The sequence below is a fragment of the Calidris pugnax genome, unplaced genomic scaffold, assembly GCF_001431845.1.
Source record: "Calidris pugnax isolate Ruff unplaced genomic scaffold, ASM143184v1 scaffold81, whole genome shotgun sequence".
Classification (NCBI taxonomy): Eukaryota; Metazoa; Chordata; class Aves; order Charadriiformes; family Scolopacidae; genus Calidris; species Calidris pugnax.
Window position 1 is genome coordinate 12,710,717 of NW_015090880.1, and position 14,117 is coordinate 12,724,833.

Consider the following 14,117-nt stretch of genomic DNA (forward strand, 5'->3'; position numbering starts at 1 on the left):
ATCTCATTAACGTTATTCTGATTGTAACAACACATCGAGGCCACAGGGACTGGAGGCTGCACTGGAAGGGGGGATGAGACGATCCGATCTCCTTCCCGAAGCGTTTGCTATCAAAACCGAGAGGGCAAATGATGGTGGGAAGGTGAGCATCAGCCCAGGTTTGGAGGGAGAGGCATCGCCCTCAGACCTCACAGGTGAGGAAGCTACCCAGCCAGTTCCCATTCATTTCTGATGGTATTTAACTGCCCAGTTTTAAAATGGTTTCAAACCTTCAAATCATGGCAGGTGAATCATTCCCACAAAAGAGGCTTGCAGAAGAGTTGAGACTTGAACCTAAATTGACCCAAATTTACTCCAGACCCTCAACCATGGGGCCAAAATAATCTGAGAGAGGTTGTTTCCTCCAAGGTCAAGACAGACCAACCCTGTAAAAGTTATAATATCAGATCTTAACCCAGAGCCCCCCTCTCTCAGTGTGAAGACTTTTACCCATGCCCTTTAGGGTTTATTTTTCACCCTGGCTTATAAGTGAGGAAGAGGAGCGTGACAGGAGGAGCTTGTAGGCTGAGTCTCTCTCAAGTCTATTTTATCAGCTGCATTCACCCCTGACATAAAGACAATATGTCACTGAACAATTAAAAATTAAATCCAAGACTTGTCAATGCAGGATCAGACAGAGACACAGTCTAACTTTACTCACTATGGTTTACTTTTTTTTCTTGTTGTCTCCCTGCAAACAGGTCCCTGGGCTTTTTGATTTATGCTTTACCATCTAAAATGCATAAAAGATGTGGTGCTTTTTCTCCCCCATGAATCTTCCACAATTTTGTTCAAAATTTTACTGAAGGTGACATGACAAATTACTGCCAGAGTCAATTTGTGCTGGAGGAGGGCATCATTAAAAAAACAGAAGAATAGGGACACACAAAAAAAGGTAAAAGGAGGATGGGGGAAAGAATGAGCTTGTGACCTCTTTGAATATGTCACACTCCAAAAGCAGCGTTACCAGGGTGAGACTGGCAGACTAATTACCCACACGGCAGGTCCATTGATTCAAGGGAAAGGGAGAACTCAAAAGCTCATTTGACCCATTCAATAGGACTGCTCTGTTTCTTGTTATCTATTTTGGAGAGAGCAGAGGAGCAGAAAGAGGTAGGGTATTTCACAGCATCGCTCAGAGCAAAGCCTCTCCAGCCTTCCCATGTCTCCATTGCTGTAATTGTGCCCTGGTCCCTTCCTCTGGCATCTCTTCTCATTGCCCAACCTGGCTTTAACCCCAAACTTCATGGGCAGGTAAGAGACCATTTGATTATGGCAGATGCTTCACTGTTGCACTGCATAAAGAAAGCTTTTGTCTTTACACAGATCAGAACATTCAAGTAGCAACAGGTAATTCGATATGAAGAGCAAACTAAACGTTTAACATGTTCATTTTATTTTCCCAATGAAAAGCACCGTAGTAAGCAGTATTATTGTGAGTCGTGTTGCCATGTGTTACTTCTCCCACATCTTTCAAAGGTGTTGGAAGAGGAGCTTGTTTGTGTAGTGAATAGTGTCCCTGGTGTTTGCTTCTGTCTCTTGTTTCAACACTTTCTGCAGACAGAAAACTTGCCTCCCTGTCGCAGTCCTGGGGACATTTTTCTTTGTAAACAGCGATTTTCACCACAAATGCCAAGGTATCAGCTGGGATCAAATTCTGAAATACTTGTGAAAATATCTGTTTTCACACATGGCTTCTAGCAAAGTAAATATTAGCTAGGTTATGGACAGTCCTGGGTAACACTGGATCTGGTGTGTTTGGTCTCTATTGGTCCTACAGGAATTTTACACAATTTATTTTTTCACTAGATCCACAGATATTCTGAAATGCCTGACGTCATGTTAATTTAGTGTTTCAATTCCTCACCTAGAGCCAATTCATTTCAGGGGTGACTTTGTACTTTTCCTTTCACTTCCTGAGGAAAATCCATCACAAATGTTACTTTTGCACAGAAATTACATGTTACAACAGTTAGAGGATCCCAATTATTATTTCTGTTTGCACTTGGCTTACTGGGAAAAGAAAATGCGAAAGAACACATGGGTTTTAGCACAAGCAAAATCTAGTGATCTTTTAAAATCACTGCATCAGACTTGCCAGATGCATCCTGCCTAGACACACCTGGAGCGCTGCTGAATTTACAATACACAGAACGTCTGGCTTTAAAAGTCTTCTATTTTAGGTACGCTGACTGCAGGACACAGCTGCTGTGCTAGCAGACATACCAAGTGCCTCTTCATGGACAGAGTCTGGTGTGCAACCAACCTATGTCCAGGTAAATGGCAGCTTGGCTCACAGCCAGACCTCCAAGCAACCTGACATTAAACCTCAGCATTTACCCACCTGCTGCTCCATGGAGGCTCCCTGAGGAACGGCCCTGCAAGGTGTGGTGGATCCCAAGCCCATCTGGATTTCCTGTGATCTAAAGGTATTCCCAATAAGATACTCTTGGACCCTTCTAACACGCTGTTAATTTTCAGAGGATTTTAATTGGAAAGGGCTTCCTCAACTGTCAATCCCCAGACCCCTGTTACTGCAAACACCAGGTCACTCAACACTTCTGTCAGACTTTGGCCTCACTGTATCTTTTGAAAGGGATGTGGTGCCATAGCATGGTGGATCTAATGTTCAGAACCTCCAAACCACCATCCTGAATTTATCTGTAGGCAGTTTGCTACACTTTTTCCTCTTTGAATGACATTTCTAGTACCTGTAGTACTTTACTTGAGTCTGTGGATCCCCCATCCCGGTGTTCATCTCTCAGACCTTTATTTTTTTTGCTAGACCCCTCCTGCAAGACAAGAGCAGCCCAGTACACAGAGTGAAAAGGGAAGTCTGGGCTCAATGGGGAGAGGACTTTATCTTTCCTTCTTTCATAGACAGAGACAGGCCCCAGAGAGAGGGGCGTGAGCCTGGTAATGAGCATGGAGGGGCTGCAACAGCCTCTTCTGTCCCTCTGCCACCTGCACGCTCAAGGACCACAGGCTGTCCTGCTCCCAAGGAGATAAGGATTTTTGCTGGCTGGAGGAGCAAGCCTTTCAGGAGTGACCGAGCAAGCGTGGACGTCAGACCGCCCTGGTTCTCTGATGCTTCTGCTTTGAGGAAGAGGTTTTGGATGCAGTGAAAAGTTTTCTGCCTCAAGGCAGCGTGTGCAGCGTGGGGAGTGTTGGGACAGCAGCTGAGCGAGGCACCAGCCCAATTAGTACCAGTTTGACCAGGAGCCATCTGTGCTACTGCAAATCATTCACAGCAAAGGCCAAGTCCAGATGCATGCTCCTGAGCAGCTGAATAAACCAGCAGCAACCAGAGATCTGTGCAGGGCAGCAGAGCCAGGTGAAAAAGGCAAAATGGAGAAATGGGGTCATCTTGAAACCTGGCCTGATATGAGCTTCTGGCTGGGGCTCAGGCTGACATTGTTTCCCCTCCATCTTGGCCTAACAGCTGGTCTCCCTACACACCTTCACTTGATCGGGTCCTTCCCCTCCCTGATTCCTGCCTCCCTCCATTTCTAGTTGTCTCACAGATGAACGTAGCGTACAATCCATGCCCTCCCCCCTTCTTCCCTCCAAACACCCTCTGCTCTCAAATTCCCTTTTTTTTTTGTGTGAACAGCATTTGGGGACACAGATTGACTGAAAGCTGTGATGCAGTATAAGCAGTACCATAAATAGACTCCAAATGACCCAACAGGAGCCTAGTACCCACTGAAAGATTGAAAACACTTTTCTCACTCCTTACCGTGGAAAAAAGAAACCACCTGCTTTTGTAAGCCCACAGCAAGCACTGCCTGTTAGGGCTCTCTTGCCATCTCCCCATTCCCTTGCTCCAAAACTCCCCTTCTACCCACCTTCCAACCCTTGAGACTCACGCTATGCCCCTATCTTCTGCGCTAACCTGCTGATGGACAGTGTCTCCTTCACCATCAAGGATGTGAGTTGGCTTCCCTTGTCTGCTGTGTCACTAGCAGGGCTGTAATCTTCCAGGGTTGCGTTGTTTTAGTGGAAGTAATACTCCTCATCTTCCAAACTCCTCCTACCTTGTCTTATCTATTCTATACACATGCTGCTCTCTAATAACAGCAGTGCAAGCCAGGAGTAGATTTTGCCATTTTTTAGGAGGTGGCTGATAAACCAGATTGGATGCTCAGTCCTGTCATGTAGCAGCTGACCTGTAGGACCACTGGTACCAGCAACTTCACCCCGATCACACAGGCACAATACTCATTTAACCCTCAGACTTTTTACACCTTCCTCATTATTATCATGTAGTAATTCCTGAGCAGAATGAGCTGTAGGTTAAAAGGGGAACAAAACCACGTGTTTGGGATTTCTGAGCCTGGATGAACTCAGAAGAGATGCACTTTGCATTGCGCAGTTTCACACATGAAAACTGGGCTTCAAGAGAGGACAGTCCTTTCAAAGTTTCTCACCCCTTCTTTATCATTAAAATAAGAGATGCTCCACAAGTCATCCACTCCTTTTATCTGTTGTTCCTCCCCTGTAAGGAAGCATGAATTACAAAGCTCTTGGGGGAAAGAAGGCTGTCCAAAAAGGCTCCTTTTCTTTAGGTTTATACCTAAAGCATCTTCTAAAGGAGACTCAGCAGTACAGCTGGGACCCATCAAGCCTGCCAGGAAAGAAAAGCAATTGGCAGAGACCACTGCACAGTCCAGATGATCCCATATTCCTGGGCTCAAATTCATGCCCCCTTCCAGAAGTTCAAGGGTATTGAGATCAGATGTTTTGATTGACCTCATTATATATAGAGGGACCATCTGCAAAAGCTCAGATCTGGCTTCAAGCGTCTTCCAAGTCCACGTCTGGGATTTTGATTTGAACCTCTGCCTAACTCATTCAACCTCTGCCAGTGCACAATGAAAGTGTGGTGCAAGATACTAATAATCCTTTCTTTAATAGAAGTGTTGGACCAGATTTTCAGCAGAGCTCAGCACCTACTCTAAACTCCTATTTCTGGCCTACCTTTCAGATGTACCCACCATCCTATGGCTCCCCTGCAAACCTGAGCCTCTCTTTCTTGCCTATTTTACACCTATCACCTCCCGCGTTAATACACCTATCCAAATATCTATTAGTAGAGTATATAAACTTGAAAATCAGTGAGTAGTGATGCCTATATGGACTGCTTCTACTCGCAAAGGTACATGGCAAGCGATCCCTTCCAAAGGGGATGTGGAAGAACAACAGATTCAGCACACTCCCAGATTCCCTGTAGGTCTCACACAGGCAAAACATTCCATAAACAGCAAGCAGCTGTGACAAGAGGCCTTTTCTCTTTCCTTTATTCCTAAAAAAAGAATTGCATCTTTGAGATCCCATTGACAGCCATTCTCCCTTAACAATCTGCTTGACTCAACACAGGCCATGCTCTTGAGACTTGTTAGGGGAGGGGTGGGGAAGACATCTCTACACTGTTCTCTTCTTTCCTCCTTTCTTTAATCAAAGAAAGAAAACGGGGGGGGGCGTGGGGGTGGTGAAGAGGAGGAGGGGAACCAATAGCCCCCTCCTCCCTACTCCTTGGCTTTCTCCTCTGTCTTCCTGGCTGTCAGATGCTCCGACATTCCTTGCACGTAAGTGTTTTGCTTCAAAAGTTAGAAGAAGAGAGGGAGAAAGAGAAGCTGCATTGCACAGTCCCTGTTGATAAGGTTCAAAGCAGACAGAGATGCTCAGAAGCACATACAGTCTCTCCCTCTCTCCCTGTTACAAGGGAAAAAAGAAGAGCTAAATTCCATGGCAGACTTTGCTTTCTCCTGCTGCTGTTATCTTTCCTTGCACACAGGCTGGAGGTAGGAGGAAGATAGAAACTATCCTGTTTACCTTGCAATTTCTCTCCACCCCCAGCCCCCTTTGAAATGTCGTCTCTAAGCTGCTTTTGCCCTCCCAATTTTTAATGGCATTTGTAAAAAGAAAGAAAAAAGTCTGGACATGCTTGTCTGCTGAGTTGTTTTTCTTCCCTCCCTGTTGTTTTAAAACTTCCCAGAAGCTAGGATGAACCTCACTGAGGTTATTCAAGGAAAACCCCTGCCAAAAGTCTTTCTCGCTGCTAATATTTCTCCAGCCTTGTCATTATCTGACTTTCCCCTTCCTCTACCCCTTCATGTATCCCTTCTAATTTTCATATATCCCTCCCTGCTCAGCATTGGTGTAGCGGGGAAACACCACTAAGTTGTCACCACATTACTCATCTGGGGAATCCAGCCAAGAATGCTTTGGCCTAGCAGAATAGTCACAGCCATCTGTCTGTCTGTTGTGCTAGAGGAGAAAAAAGCACACAAAAAATAACCAAGAAACACACACACATTCACTAAAAAGAAAGAAATCGAAGAGCCATGAAAGTCAGAAACTAGCCACCGGAACCAGCAGTCACAGAGAATATTAAGATAGAGTTTCAGTCACTTCACTGAGATATTCCAGATGAGCCTGGTGAGCTAAAAGCCCTCCCTTTATTGCCTTCAAAGGGGAATTAAAATAGCTAAGAGATTGGTGTAGGGAAGTCAGTAAAAGTTAAAGAGCTCATCAGACTGTCCCCTCACTTCCCATCTCTCTAATAGAAGCATCAATCTGCTCAAGGTACAATGTCCCCTGCAAGGGCACATTAGGACAGGTCCAGCTGGCAAATGAGGTTAATTTAAGCTTTCTTTTTAAGGTTGTTGGGACTCGGGTGTTGGGTTGGTACCTTGTGGTCTACAGGTGAAACATATCTGCTTCTGCCTCTGTCAGCAGCCTCCTCCCTCATAGGGGAGGTACATAGGTATTTTATTGCTGATGTTTGTAACCATGACCAAGCAAAGCCTAGCTTGCACCACACTCTCCCTTTCTAAGCAATGCAAGGCCTTTTGGCAGCAGTCTGGTTCCTGCCAGACATGTGGGGTGGCAGTGTCACGTATGGATGAACCCCTGCTTACATGGCCCAGCCTATGGAGAATAAGGCTTTGACTGTCTTATCCCACTATGACTGATGAAGGTGGAGGTTCAATCCTTCTTGGAGCTGGCCGGCAGGAGAGCATCTCTGAGTCTCCATCTCAAATGTGTTCTTGCATGCTCTGCAGCTGGGCACCCCCTGCACCCATCAGCTGAAGAGCCGGCTGTGAAGAAGGCAGGAGGTACGAGCTGGTGCCTGGTTGGGGGTTGAAGATGGGAGGATAGAGGGGGTTTACCTCAGCAGTGAGTATCAGTATGTTTATCTTTTCCCTACTGTTATTGTATCAACTGCCTGAGATGAGTTAACAACTCCAAAGTGGTGTTTGAGGAGCACACAAAATGGGTTTGTCAAAACACGAATGATAAGAAAAGCCCTTAATGTTATCAGTGTTTACTAGTGAAAGCTGGCAATGGAGGGAAAACCCCAGACTTATCTCGGGCTCCTAACTATATCCAGATTGTTGCTATGTTAACAATTTATACCAAACAAGTGGTAGTCTCTTTTCTATGCAATGAGGAATTAATGCTATAGATGGAGAGTATTTCCATGCACAGCGATGCGGTCGCTTCAGGAGGGCCCTGGAGGCTGCAGGCTGCTTTTAGCCTGTTGCACAGGCAGCAGAACACAGAAAGAGGATTTTCGACTGAGAGAAATAAAATAGGCCCTGCTGCTTCTACCTGGATTTGGTCCCAGCACAGTGAAAAGCTCTTGTATCTCAACCTGGGCGTTTTCCAGCTGAAGGAGAGGAAACTCAGAAAACTCTAAGAAGGGAAGGCCCAGTCCAGCTTCTACCTGACCTGAATGTCTGAAGAGATAAGAGCTCTACTCATGCAAAAGGTAAGGGGAGTTGTTACTGTGGTCCTCTCTCCAAGTTCATTAGTTTCATTCATGTGACAAAGGGTATCACATGCTGGATGCCATTTAATGCTTCCCTAACCTAAGCTGCCCCAGAGGTGCTGCTGAGGGATGACTTTACATTGAAAATAGATTTATATTACCTCACGAAAAGTGTTTGCAGTGGAGAGCACTGGCTGTTCTACCCAAAAGGCCAACTCACGCTTCATGAAGCTAAGTAGGCCGCATCCATGATTTTATCTTTGCCTGATTTGACTGGGAAGATTCATCTGACATCTGAACCATGAATCCCTGGTCTTAGGGTGAATATCCATGGCTGAGGCCTTTCAAAGTAGACCCAGGAGTGCAGCAGAAGAGCTGGGTCCTCTGGTCCTCCTTGCCCTATGAGTGGTGCTTGCTGAGGAGGAATGTTTCACTGCACCATGTTCAGTCCCTGTGCCAGAAATCATCCCGTCATCTTCATCACATGGATCATACCAAATTTCCCCATTTACAAATACTTGTGGTGCTGAGGAATTTATCTGTGAATTACAGACATCGAGAAATAGAGCACAAAAGTCATTTGCCCATGAGGAAAAAGAGACAAAGAGAAAAGAGAGACCAGGATGTGCTGGGAATGGTGCTCCACAGCCTGTGGTGCCAATTCTGCATTGCAGCAAGGGCATTTCGCAGCCAGTGGAGCAATACTCCAAAGCAGCAGGATACCTGGAATGCGAGTCTGAAATTATTTCGTATCTACCTTCATCACTTCCCTTTTTAATTTGTCGGCACAGGAGTTCAGATGCAAACTTCATACTTGTAATGGAGCAGTTTGGGAACACAAAGTATGAGTACAAGTCACAATTCAGGAACTAGTTCCCCATATGCCCATCTTATACTCCGTCCTGTAACAGAAGCATTAGGGGCTGAAGAACAACTTAGTACAGAATAGTAAAAGCAGAAGGCTTGGATTTGTCATCTGTTCTGAAGAATGCGAGTTCACTTACCAAACAGTGAAATAGCAATAAACTTCGCAGTAGGTAAAAGCAAACCCATGCTGGTTACTGCCGTATATTCACAGCTGGCCTCACCTAGCCTATCTTGCCTGTAGGCATGAGATCAGCCTGTTCTGCAAGTCACCTAGCTTTCCATGCCAAAAAACTAAAGTTCCTGCCCATCACATCTGAGGCAGACATTTCAAAGTTAAACATCTAGTCTGTTTTCAATTTTTCCTTCAAATACCAGAAGTGATTGCACCACATTATGGACTAATCGCCTGTCAAATTTAATTTCTTAAGCTGAGGTTGCTTTAGAGCCAAGTGAATGGAAAGGAAAAAACACCCTGTCCAAACCCACTAAATTATTATTTTTATGCCTACATAGTTACCTAGAAATTGGAGCTTTTCCGTAACCTTTTGGTTTAACTATATGGCAAATACATTACTGTCAGACTAGGGCATTATATGCAAAATCTGATCTTCCAATAGGTCTTCATATCTAAACTGTAATAAGCTGAATTTCATAAAAGTAGTGCTAGGTCCAGCTAGGAGCAAAGTCCTCTTTTGTACTTATTACTGAAGATCAAACACACACCTTCAACATCTTTTTCTAAAGGCTGTGTCTATGTTATCTGTTGGAACAAGTCCTCTCCCTTTATATATATTATGGCCCACCTGAAGATCTCGGAGACATAAAGGTTTATTAAGGTTTTTAAATCCTAGGAAAGGGCCTCACTGATTTATCTGTGTGGTGTCTACCATACAATGATAACTATCATTAACATAGAGAGAACTGGAGCCTGTGCGTGGGTTTGGGTGCAAACCTAAGACCAGTGTCAAACCTAGGCTCTCATTTTCCACAGTTTTGGAGGGTTGACTTCAAATTTTGACAGGGGGTTGGTTGAAGGACATAGTCTGATATAAATCCATACAGATTGGGAAAAATCTCAGAAAAGCCTCAGTGTGCAAACTTTTGGTAGGAAAGTCTTGTAGCTCAGCTGCTAAAATATCTAAAATTTGGGTTTGAGTGGGGCTCAGTCTCTTGTCCCTGAGACTGTAAAAGGGAACAGGACAAGGATGGGGAAAAAGGAGAACAAGAGAGCAGAGCCCTGGAGGAGCTGGGTGGGAGAAGACGAGCCTAAAGCTGTCTAAGTAAACTTTGATTGAAACAGGAGAGAAGTAACATGAGAGGCTTCCAGTAAAGATAACCCTATTGCTGTCAATGACTATGATATGTTTGGGACAGGGAATCTGTGCAGTGAATCTAAAACTTCCAACTCCCCCAATGAGTCAGGTAGGTATCAATGGCGCTTTTTTTTTTTTTTAACGTAAGAAAACACAATAAAAAACTGGAAAATTACTTGGGCAGAAACACTACTATCTAAAAAAGTTATTTTGGACAAATGCCAAAAAAAAGAGGCAAACAAAAATTGTCTGTGAACTAGTAGAAAATCTTTGAAGTAACTATAATCATTCTTGATGTATTATCAGAGAGACCAAGTCCAGCTCTGATCTGCTAGAGTATTTCATCTGCCGGTCCCAATGTGCTTTATAGCCTCCCTCTGCCTCCTTTCTTATAGGAAAGCAGAAGAGAAATTTGTTATGGCTGAGTGCCTCGGGTCACAGAGCCAGGCAGTGACTGGCAGAGCTACCAAGTCTCCTATCTCCCAGATGCAGTCTAATTTATTGATTTTTTTCATGTGGGTGTAGCCTGTAGCTAATGAGAAGAAAGAACAGTGAACAAAAGTGATTCCCAGCTCCCACCACCCATCGGAAGTGTCCACCCCATTCTGTCAATGGTTGATCCACCCCAAAGCCTGTCTCGTTTCCACCTTGCACACCCTGGTTGGCTCAATCCTCTCTCCTCACCAGTGATTTCACCTCCCTCTGTTGTGCTGAACATTATATTAACCCTTTGTATAGCCAGAGGTGGAAATATTTAACAGGGAACAAGGCGGGTGTTTCTGAAATTATAAGAATACTTGTAAAATCTGTAGTTTCCACAAACAACTATCATCAGTGAACAAGTTACCAGTGAAGTGAACAGCCCAACTTCTAGCTAAGCCATGTAGACACGGCCTGAAAGAAAGGCTTGAGGAAATTTTACCAAGCTGCTTCAAACTTTTAAGCGATAATGGGCTCTGCCTGAACTGAGTGATTTCACAACACGCTTGTAAACCCATGCACAGTGAGATAAGGAAAGGTTTTGCTCTCATGTTGGCATAACGGAGCAAACGGCTGGGAATTCTGCTGAAGCTTCTGCCAAACCCACATTTTTCCTGGGTCCACGTTGCTTCTGTGTGCAGCTCAGCAGCACAGGGGAGCTGAAGGTGGGGGGGAGCATTTCTAGCCCCTCCTCAAAAGCACTGAAAACACCCTCCTCAGCACCCGCAAAGAGGCTTTTAAATGGCTGGAGCTGTTTAGGCAGCTGTCCCTGGTAAAGTGAAGAAAAGGGTACATTCATTCAGGTCTACCACCTTTGTGGAAGCCTGTGTATTCTTCATGTGAAGGAATTGGCTATGGTGCTTAGGGCTTCGAGCAGCTTATTGTAGAGGGATTTTATAGGGAAGGGTTGCAATAGTAAGAGCAGCGGGTGCAGGTGAAACAAAAAACGTGGCCACACAAAAATGTGATGGTTCCCCTCCCCCTAACTCTCCTGCTCTTCTATTTCAATACACGCAAGCACTGATTTTAATAGAGCTGACTTCAGAAAGGCAGCAAGCACAGCAAGCATGAAGGTCTGAGTATTAGTCTGGAAATAAGATGAATAAATAGCCTTGGGAAAATGCTTGCCTGCTATCTCTCCAACCACAGTCCCTTGCATCTCCGGGGAATTGTTGTTCCTCTTACAAATTGGTTACACACTCTTTTTGCCCCTACCATCCCATGTCCATCCCAGTCTCCCTGGCTCTGCAGTGTTCTCCATGAGCCTGATCTCTAGGGAAGACCCCTGCCACCTTCTGAATTTACATCAAGAGCCAGCCTGGTGCCCCCGTGATCCCTGCACCAAGCTGTCTGTAGGAAGGAAACCTGAGTCCCAGGCTGTGCAGGAGCCACAGTTTCTTCTGGTAGGTCTCCAAGGTGGACAGTCAGGGATGTAGGTCTCACTGCAGAAGATACCTGTCCCTTGTGATGTGGACACAGCCAGTGCCTGTTTTCTCTTGGCTAGGTGCCTCTGCGGGCTTAGAGCCAACTGGTGGGAAACACGAGATAATGGGAGCTTGGGTGGAATTTTTGCTGGTTGAATCCAGCCCATTTAATGTGTCCAGAGAAGCTCTTTATGTTTTCAAAAGAGATGCAGAAAACAAGAGATGATTCTCCATTGTTCTCCACTCTACTGGCAATAGAAATGGAAAATATCCTGGGCCAAGCCAAGAGCTGCCCAACACTTTTGGGAATAGGGAGGTGTAAAAATTGTGTGGCAGCTGCCTTATCCCTTCTTCCTGCCTTTTACTGTGTGCAGCCAACAACTGGGTGCCCCACCTGCACCTTCTGTTTCCAGCCATGCACTGCAGTCCTCTCCTCTGCACAATCCTGACCCTCCCATGAGCTGCCTCGGGGAACTAAACCAGAGGCGGATTATTCACTTCTTTTGTAGGGTTCATTCTTCTATCCTATTGCACTGCGCCCGAAAGTATTACCCCCATAAGTGAACAGGCTGCAGGGAGGTCTCTGATCTGGGTGTGTGTGATAAGGAATGGCCAGCACAGAGGCACAGCCCACCTGGCCTCCCTCTTAAAAGTCCCTGCAACTCCCCTGAGAGGTCCATCCTGCTGAAGTGGCTGAGGGTCAGGCCAGAAGGCAGAAAATAGGAGGACAACTTTTAAGCCAGTGGCTTAAAAGGGTTCAAGCTCCCAAGTATTGGGATAATGGAAATCCCTGCGATCAAACAGCATCAGAGAGGAACTTCTCTGGAGAAATCAAGACTCGGAGGGTGGATTGGTGTCAACAGCCCCATCTTCGACAAGGACAAATCTTCCGAACCCACTCATTCACCTCTGCAGGAAAAATGGCTCTCAACAGGCTAGTGTAATAGGAAAGGGAGGGTGTGGATGCTCTTTATGTGAACCTAGGCATTCTGCTTGAAAGTAACACCCTTTAACTTCAAAGCCTCGCCTGTTTGTGTCTTCCTTTGAGAGGAGAGAGCCCCAAGGAAGCATCTTTATTTAGAGGGCTCCAGAGAGACATTCTGTACTGAGCAGAGAGGAGCAATGGGCCAGGAACAAGGGAGCCAGCATCCCTGCCAACGCCAGCACTGTAATTAGGTGTGCCTGGGTCTTGCATGGGGAGGACTGGCAGGCACGGTCCCTAGGCCATTTGAGAAGGGATTGGAAACAGTTGCCACAAATACATCATAATGAATAATCTCCTGCCAGCCCCCAGGGGATGGAAGGGAGGAGGGGAGACTCAGACGTTTAAGCTGGTACCTAATAGGTCTTTTCCATCTCTGATTTCGATGATGTGCTGTACACAAAGCAAGAAGCAGCAGCTAAAATCGATGCACAGCCCGAGCCAAGCGGAGAGGTTTTAATCAATCTGAGAAGCCGTTTATTGTGAGGATCCAACAAAGCGACAGAGATTATCACTACTACACACGAAACTGGAACATGGAAAGCAAAAAGGGAGCATTGAGCTTTTGCTTCGCAGGGGCTGAAAAGTGTACCTATTGCCTCTGTCTCGGATTTAATAGTGACATAGCAAGAGTGAATAACTTGAGGAGGGGAGTGGAGAGAGGGGACAACTAAGTCCCAGCTACTAATCAATTCCGGATTTAGAATGGGAATGTGTTTTTCCTCCCTAAGCTTGGGAAGAAGAGAAGATCTTAGCCCTTAAGGTAAATAGTGTTTTCCATTGATGCGTCTGGGTGAAATACTGAGGAGCTGTGAGCAGACTGGCTCGTGGCTGGAGGGACAGTCTGCATGAGGGCAAATGTTTGGGACATTGAAGAAAGAGTACATCAATATCCTACACATCCATCTGATCTGCAAGTGAGAACAGGCCATTTCTCTTTCCCTCAGCAGGGTTTTGAGAGAATGAAGTCTCAAGACATTTGCCAGTAGCTGGGAGCAGAGACTGCCCAGGCTGCAGAGATGGGTGCTGTGCTCTCTGAATGTTCCTGCCTGTGAAGGAAAGCCACCTCTGACTGCAGACAGGGGATTCCATCTTTGTTTTGCAATCCATGCTAGATGCCCAGCTCTAAGCATTTCTAGCACACTTAAACTTGGATCCAAATTCAGAGTTTGGGCCATTTTTCTTCTGAATGTAACAACAGTGATGGCCTTTGGGATCAGTCGACAGCGATCACT